Raw genomic sequence first — 9,095 nt, forward strand, 5'->3', positions numbered from 1 at the left:
TTCATCTACATGAGAAAAAACGATCCTTCATTCCTCTTTTCCCTTAAACCAAAGCTGAATGCCTTTATGTGTGCTAACACGTGTATGTGAGAACAGAACGATAGCTGTTGACCTTTGATAGAAATTGCCGTACTCCAGACTGACATTTTACATGCTTGATTTTCCCTGAAGGTAAAATGTTGTCAGTCATACCTCATTATGGCTAAAGCAAACATTCCTCCTTAATGCCAATTTTCTGTGCTGTACCAAGCATTGTAAATACATAGTAAATTTAACAATGGATGTATCTGTTAAAAACCAAAATATTTTCTTACAGTTGCTCCATTTAGATAAATTTAGTGCCACTAGTACTATTCTGTTACGATTTTACCTTGTGCCAAATACCATAAGCAGATGTACTTTAAGCATTTTAAGTTCAAGCACAAGTTAAGACGTGTCCTGGAAGGGATATAGGAGGGAGCACTGTCACACTTGATGGCTCATTCAAACAGAACAGGGCCTCATAAGTACAGCCTATGTTTCTCCATCCCACCAACAGACAAGCCAAACTGTGTAACTGCTTATTTCAGTGGCGTATTTTCTCAAAGTAGCTTTACTCCTGTATTACAATGAGTGGTAGCGCCGTGTCACGCTCTAGTCTGCTCTAGTGTTGTGGAACTCTGGTCGTGTTTGATGTGATTGTGTCTTCACCACACTGGCCTCGAGGCAGTCCGATCTGGGGAAGCCATGCGCTCAGCCGTCCTCACTCCCCGCCCCCCCGACTATACCTCCAAAGACAGCTACCTCAGCAAGACAAGAATGTCCAAGCCATTACAGTACCGTTTGCCTGCCAGGCTGCTCGTGCAGCTGTCCTACCTCAACCAAAACCCCCTTTCCTTCTTCCCAATTCTCTATGTGCCAATGTGAGTGTCCCGTGCCAGCCAGCGCTGCCTGCATTCAGAGGCCTCCCCGGGCGACTGTGTCCACAGCCCTGACCTGGTTACTGAATGCTCTCTCCACTCGCCCTGGCCAGTCCTGCCCTCTTCCGTCATGAGCACAAGCCCTGCAACCTCCGAGGCGCAGAATTTTCCGGTTTTGCTCCCAAAACTGCAGGGCGGCCGTCCAGACATTTTGTTATGATTTATTGCGCTTGTTATTGATTCGTATTGATTTTATTTTGTCTTCTTTTGACTCCATGGTCGGGCTTCAAGTAGAGAAGCTGACGCTGTGACTCATCCCGTTAGGAGTAGTTTGGAGCGAGGTGGAGAACTGCCTCCTGTAACAGAAGCACATGCCTGCACTGGAGTGCCGTTGGGCACCTGCAGATGGCATGTAATACTGTGACTACATGGCTCACTTTCTGATGAAGATGTGTCAGCAGGAACAACAGAGCCTGACCGGATGAGAGCCATTGAAGCACTCCGCTCTTCCTAAGCCCACATTTTTTTTGGCATTAAAAGTGATACTTTGTAGAAAGCATGGACCCAAAAGAATGAGCGACATATCTCTGGCCTGTTTCAGGTGAAATGTAAGAAGTTCTGGGCGTTTTCTGCTGAACCCCAAAAAAACCAATGTACCAATACATTTTTAGCATGTCCTTGAGAAGTCTACATTTGGAAGCACCCCCTTGCCAAAAGAATAAAACCACCCATTGAGGCTCTGCTGATGTCAAACGCCACTGGTGTTGGCCAGCTCCGATTGGCCAGCTCCCACGAGATCCAATGACATAAGAGCCTGTGGTTGCCGTGTGGAGATGGCAGCCATGCTTCAGGTTTTCTGCAATGGGTGATTTTGTCATTGATATTTGTGCTCATTTTTCCCTCAAAGCAAAAGGTACGACACTAGCTTCTATTGAAAACCTTTTTTTCTTCTGAAATTTTCCAAATAACCTACATGAAAACCAAGCTGAAAGATATCCAAAGATGTAAACTTTTTATGGTTTTCATTCTTTTTCTTTATAACATTCATTAAGAAAAGAAAAAAATGTCAGTATTTTTTTTTTTTTTCGTACGGTTCCTGTTCTAAGGGATAGCCACATTCATGACAGATCTGAACCAAGAGGCATCAGAATGATGCATACCATGAACCAAAGCCAAAAAACACACATTTCGTTCCAACAGCAATGCACAAATAATAGGCCCTCCTTATTGGAGGTAAGTCAATTTTGTGTCATTTCAGATGACTTCTTAGGACATGGAACTGTTTTTGTTTTTTCCTTTGAAAATTAACATTTAACTTTTAAAATATAACAAATGAAAATGGGATATATTTTCATATGTTGGTACAAAAAGTATAATTGCTTTTCTCTTTACCACGGTAGAGCTGAAATTGCCAAATAACTGTCTTTTGAAAAATAATAGTTATACAACCAAATACTTATTACATATTTTAACATTCTTAGTCTGAACCTTGTGTGACACTTCCTCATGACCAAAGCACAGGAATATATATATATATGTATCTAGACTGTATTTGTATGCGTCTGTATTCTGTGAATTGCTGACAGTTGTTGAACCTTGAGCACAGTAGGGAGCTATGTGAAGATTGAATTACAGAAAATATGATTTCATCTTCCAATTTTATTTTTATTTGATGGCCCTTCAGGAAGTCTGTGCCAAGTAGTAGGTGTATTAGTGAACTGGGTTTTGGTATTAATTGACTAGCATACACACTCTCACCAGCCCTACTGTACTGAAGGTTGAGCTGAAACTGTCATCAGTGTTAAAAGTTTTCCAGGATAACACAGTTTAACAGTCTACTAAATACCTGTGCTCCCATTGTTTGTATTATTTGAAGGTGTAAACATAATACCAAAAGTGTGATATGGGAATGAATTATTCCTTTGTAGTCATGTGGTGGTTACAAAGTTTTTCCTTTAAAACACCTTTGGCTGTTCTTTCTGCAGAACTTTTTTTTATTCTTTTTTCTTCCAAACAAATGTTCTTCCTGTTGAATATAGGAACTTGTTGCCAAAATTGAGACAGTTTAACATGTTCATTTAAGAAATGTTGTTATTATTATTGTTATTAATATTATAATTATTGCTTTTTGATTTCCCCTTCCCTGTTTATTTCCCAATTGTTTTTTTCATTTTCTTTGTAGCAGTTAAAGGAATATGTGAAAACGTTGATTAGGAATTTTAAGAGATAAAAAACGGACAGTGGGTTTACGGCAAAAGGTAGGGCATTGAATGTAACATTGAGTAAAATGACGATATTAAAATAGTAGTGCATTTTCATGGGGGAACATACTCCTATAGTAGGAAGGAATTTACAGCTTCAGTTTGTGGCAACCATGTTCTTTAAACAGCAATAGTCATCTAGTGTTAAACTACTCAGAACCCAAAGAAACCATGTGATGCAGACCTTTAAGCCATAATGGAATACGCCTAAGCCATATATTAATTTATTGGTGTGTAGTGCAGTACATACTTTTACGAAGTGATTAAAAACATTTAAGTTATGTTCACTGTCTCATATGACTTTGTACAAGGATAAAACCTACAAGAAAAACAATGCAAATGAAAACAAGTGAGGTCACAGGCAGTTGTGACTTGACTGAACTGGTCAAATATCTGAAAAAGTTGATTTCAGTTCTATATTCAGAGTGAATTCTTATTTGAGTCATTGCTCAGTGCTCTACCAATTGTCGTGTATACCCACTGCTTAGAAAAAAATGAAAAAGTAGAGAAGTAGAGGTTGAATGCTAGAACCAATGAGAAAAACAATGCTTTAAAATGTGTTTTCTTTTCTCTTTCTGAGACCTTTCATGTATGTCATACAAAACTGAAACCCCTAAAGCTTTAAACTGTTCTGAGATAAATACCACTCCTGACAAAATAAGAGAGGTGTGATGTGTATAAAACTAGAATCGGTCATAGCCAGAGATGATGCTTGTTTTTCTCCTGACTCAAAGATCTTCAAACTATGGGTGAAACCTAACCTCTTGAGATCAAACAGAAGTATTATTTTTTTATGTTGTGCCTACTTTAAACTTTTCCTCAGAAGTTCCCACAGGCTAACTCTCAGTCCTATTCATGCTCAGAAAGTATTTGTCATTGACTGACATTATCTTGACATGTACTGTCAGTTAAGTTCATTCAGGCTAAGCCATACTTCTGGTTTCCTATTCATTATGATAGATCACATAGAAATCCTTCCACTGGGAAGGATTCATAATTCCACAATCCATAATTCTTAAATTCTTAATTTCCCAAAGGTATGACTTTCAAGTCTTTAAATTGAACTGATTCAAGCAATAAATAAATATAATACACTGGGACAGGTTGGTTATGGTTTCAGTCCCCAGCTATGTTTCACTAATGACTTAAAAATACCTTTGCTCAGATTGGAATTCCTCAGTAAAACAATGCACCATGGGTCATTCCCATTGAGGACCTGTCCATAGGGAGCACTTCACACAGCTCCTATGTTTCAGTACCACTCTAGCCAACATAATGCATGCCACCATAAAAGATCTGACTTAAGAGGCTGATCTTTGCCTAGCATTCAAGTCAAAATATTCAGTCCTCGATGAAACCAATGCTTACAAAAGCCCACATAACCTGACCCACAGGATCACCTGGATGCTTCATGCAAAGCTTCCTGGACATATATGAAACTCATTTGGGTCCACTGCCACAGGCCCAATCAATGACGAGAAGCCACAGCCTTCCCAAGCTATTACCTTTCCCTTCTGGCCGTACATTTTACCTTATAACTTATTCATGTGTCCTGTCCTTCCCAGCACTGCTGAAATAAGAAAACTGGCAGTATGTTTAACCCTTGGCATGTGGCACACAGGAATGAAATGCTAATATTGTTCTCTCTGGGTTCTCCCTGTGTTCTCCCTGTTTGTATTAAGTGGTATAGTCTGTTTGAAAATAACCAACCACTGTATTTTTTAAAGAATTTAACCTTTCACAATGGTTTGACCAGTCAGGAATTGTGACAAGCATCTCTGGCTAGACTGTCTATTGTTATGTCTGCAAATGTATTTAGGCTAAGAACAGCTTGCCTTTATTTGTGTCTCTATTTCATTCTCATTCAGATTCCATGCCACCTGAAAACCAAATAAACAAAGAGCATTAATTAGAAAATGTTTTCTTCTGTGTTCGTTCATTGTCTTCTAAGTTCAGCAGTCAATTGTGCAATGTAAATCTCCACATATTATGTTTGGCATATCATCTACCAGTAAGTTATTTCATGCTTCTAGCTGTTTGATATGTTGCATATACTTTGCATATATGTTTATTGGTCATGTGGTTTATTCATTACTACTCTCAGAAAGTGAGGCATTAATGTATGCATGCTAATTTGACAGTTAACATTGAAATAATAATGTAAAAATGTCATAATCACGATTAAGCAGATGGCACATGGCACTAACAGACAGAAGCTCTGCTGAGCTGCTGACAGCAGCATGCACCCAGCATCCTGCTGTCTCTCCCCTCAGCAACAGCCCACAGCTAGGCAACAACCACAAGAATATTCCTAAAACCACACTGAGTGAAAGATACTCTCTGTAAATGCAAAATGTACTCTATCCAAGTTGGTTCTATCACGAGAAATTTAGCCATGCTAAATAATAATGGGCAGAATAACATAGCAATGCTGCTTAGAAAACATGCTATTCAATGGAAAGACATAATATAAGTTAATAATATGCGTATATTATGAACATTTGACCTTTTTCCAGCTTTTGAGGATTTTTGTGTCATTACTTTGTTTGGATCATTAAAACAAGCAGGTTTCTTGATGGATTGCACTATGAAATGGAAATTATGCTTTACACTGATTACATTTTTAGTGTCAGTCTATGTGCCTCAACTCTATGTGCAGTTTGCTTCTGTTGTTGTTGTATTAAAATAGTGTTACTAGAAAATAATTATTGAAAAAAGTGCCTCTGGTAGTTACCAAGTCTAAAATGCTGACTCAAATGCAAAAGAAAAGCTGTTTTCCTCAGTTTACTTTTGTCCTAAATGTACCTTTAATACACTTGTATTATCCAGAGGTAGTGCAGTTCTGGAGAGTGATGATGTCAGCAGTTTAAGGGGACAGCGTAAAGGGACATGAAAAGAAGGGTATGGACAGTGGGATACTGCTGCTTTTTTGCTTGAAACATACTTGCCAAAAATGTAACGTATAAGTGTGCAGTTTGATATACTGATTGATATTCAAAGTAGGGTTGATATGGCCCAACATGGGCGTGGCTCATCCAAGGCTGTGTCAGTCTATGATGATGCACATTGATAACACCATAGAATATCTTAACTAATTCCAGCTTGTCATTCCCACTCTTGAGACAAAGTGTAAGGGTTGATATATGAGTCATTTCCTGGGGGACTTCCCCCATCACACACGGTTTATGGCATGCTGTGGCGGATGGATCCATTTCTCCATGCAAGCGGATAATCCTAAACATAATGGATCTGGAAAGCCCCATGATGTCAGAGGCAAACATCAATCTTTTTTTTCCGGGGAGAAACCCAATAACCATGCCCAATTCCCAAGGCCCATGTCCATCTCCCCATCATCCCCAGTCTGTCATTAGTTGCCATGGAAATACTGTAGAAAGATCCACAAAATGTCATGTTATGAGGCATACAGGAAGTTACATTGTGGCATTGAGTAGATACCACTGGAACATGTACAGTATAGTCACATTTCACATATAGAAATATATTTCTCAGCTATGGGGTTCCTAATACAAAAGGAAATAGACTGATGTTTATGCTGCTATTACTTCGGATTGGAAGTCTGGAAGTCATTAATCTTTTTAGATTTAAAAAGATGACTGGTCAAATCAGTGGGTAAAGTTGGACCACAAAATGTATCTTGACATCAAGAATTTAATTTTTAATCCAACTGTGATGCAGTAATTGAATAATCGTTGAATAATAAGTTGAGGAATAATCAAATTTACTATTGGTTTATGCTGTGCTATTTTTGTCTATTGAGGAAAGCTTAAGGTTGAGGTGCCAAGGGCTTTGTTATAACTGCTTTCATTCAACTCAATATTGCTGGCCTTGGAAGAAAATAAAAATCTATCTGAGTTTAAAGGAGCACATCTTCCATCTTTTCCTGAGAGAGAAGCAGATCTAGCTCCTAATGCCAGATTTGGTCTGGGGCTTGATTTATTACATTGAAGGCTTGGATGAAAACATGAAGACGATGATTGTGTTTACTGGAGAACCCGGATCATCTGGAGTGAGGACACCTAGTCAGGTCAATTCTTCCTGTCACCTACTATTGATTGCAGATAAGGAAGAATTGAATTTAGCAATTCTACAAAGTTTACTTTATTAAATTCCTGACAGGATTGGATTGGGGGGGAGGGGCATAGGCATTGTTTTGATTATCCTTCTTCGCATGCCTTTTTGTTTGCTGAGTACTAATTAAAAGTATTCAGATTGTGTCTGAGTTACAACACACTGAAACAAGCTAAATCAATAACTTAGTTGCGAGGCGCCATGCCAAAGGATCCATTAGATGAGATATTGGAGATTTCTACAGTATAAGAACTGGTGAAGATTTGTTTTGTGTGTAATTATTGTCCACACATTATGCCATACGTATTAAAGATCAGGCATATGACAGTAGGCATACAGGTGTCAGCATATGAATCAGGTTCTTACAAGTGAGCACATGCACAAGTCTCTAATGCCTGGACCACATGTGCAAAGAGCAGTTACTGTACGCTCTGTATGAAGAATGTGTATTTCTACCTCTTACACCTGCATAGTTTGGCTCCCATTTGTAAGAAACGATTCACCCAGCATGGAGATTGAAGAATAATATCCCAGTTGGCAGGAGACGGTGTGATTTAAGTAACAAATGTAATGCAGTTTCTTATTACGTTCTTTATTTTCTACTTTATTAATTTATTAATTAATTAATTTTTTGCATTATTACATTATACATAATTATATGTTAACTATTGTAGTGAATTTTTGGATTACCTAGACAATTTAGAGACCTTTGTCATTAATTAGCCTGACAAGATAATGTTTAAGATCACTCATGGCAACATAATGTTTCCATATACTGCATAATTGTTCTATATAATTTGCTATAATGCATCCTTTAGCATAGCATCTCTCAAAGCTCTTAACTAATCTGTTCAAAATTGGTGCTAATTTCATATCTAATGGGTTAAATTTCTTTACTTTAACCAGACCTCAACAGAAGCAGATTCCAGAGGGTGAACATTAACAGGATGACAGTTAATGGCACCGATCCATTACACTGACATACATCTGTTCACCCCCCTTGGCAACTCCTCTGCCTAGTCACTTTATGGCTATGATTGGACAACCACTCTATGTATGCTTTATTTGTCTACCTACACTAGAGTTGGTGGGGGTTTGGGATTGATATGAAAGGTATACTGTCAGCTTTGATGATAAAATCCATATGAACATTTATGGAGCTTAGATTTTTAGTGTGGCGATGATTGACTGTTGTTCACAAGTCAGCATCATTCTTGTTGGCATGTAACGGCTGATAAATGTGTAGAATAATCTCATCCTGTGGGAATATGAGACATCTGACTGAAAATTCAGATTAAACCACATTAATCTGCCATCTGGACAGATCAGTCGATGGAGGATGGAAGATCGGGTGAATAATGATCGGGTCAGTATAATATCAGGCTAACAACTTTGATGCAACCAGGCCCTCAATACAGTTCTGCAGATTTTTCTATTTTTATTCATTTTCATGCATTTTGATTTATAAGGTGTCATTCATTTACATCATGTACTGAAGTAATCAGTAGAGCACTGTTACTTTTAGTGATATCTCGGCACACACCTTGTTATTCCACTCTGTAACACAGTACATACAGTGGTAGTAAGGAAATGTATAATAAATAGTCCAGCGTGTATGCGGTGTGAAATATCAAATGATGCTTTCAATTTCAGTCACTCTAATCCTACATGTTTGGAATATCTTATTTGCTTTATTAATGCGACTGGACTAAGAAGGTGACCCCAATTTATCATAGAGACCACTCCTCTTACAGAGTGAAAGATAAACATTCAAAGAATGAAATCAGTGGTGTGGGATATCAGCACGCTTACAGTACGCCAATGATGAAAGCAGATGATCAGACCA

Source organism: Conger conger, chromosome 1 (genome assembly GCF_963514075.1).
Source record: "Conger conger chromosome 1, fConCon1.1, whole genome shotgun sequence".
Taxonomy (NCBI): Eukaryota; Metazoa; Chordata; class Actinopteri; order Anguilliformes; family Congridae; genus Conger; species Conger conger.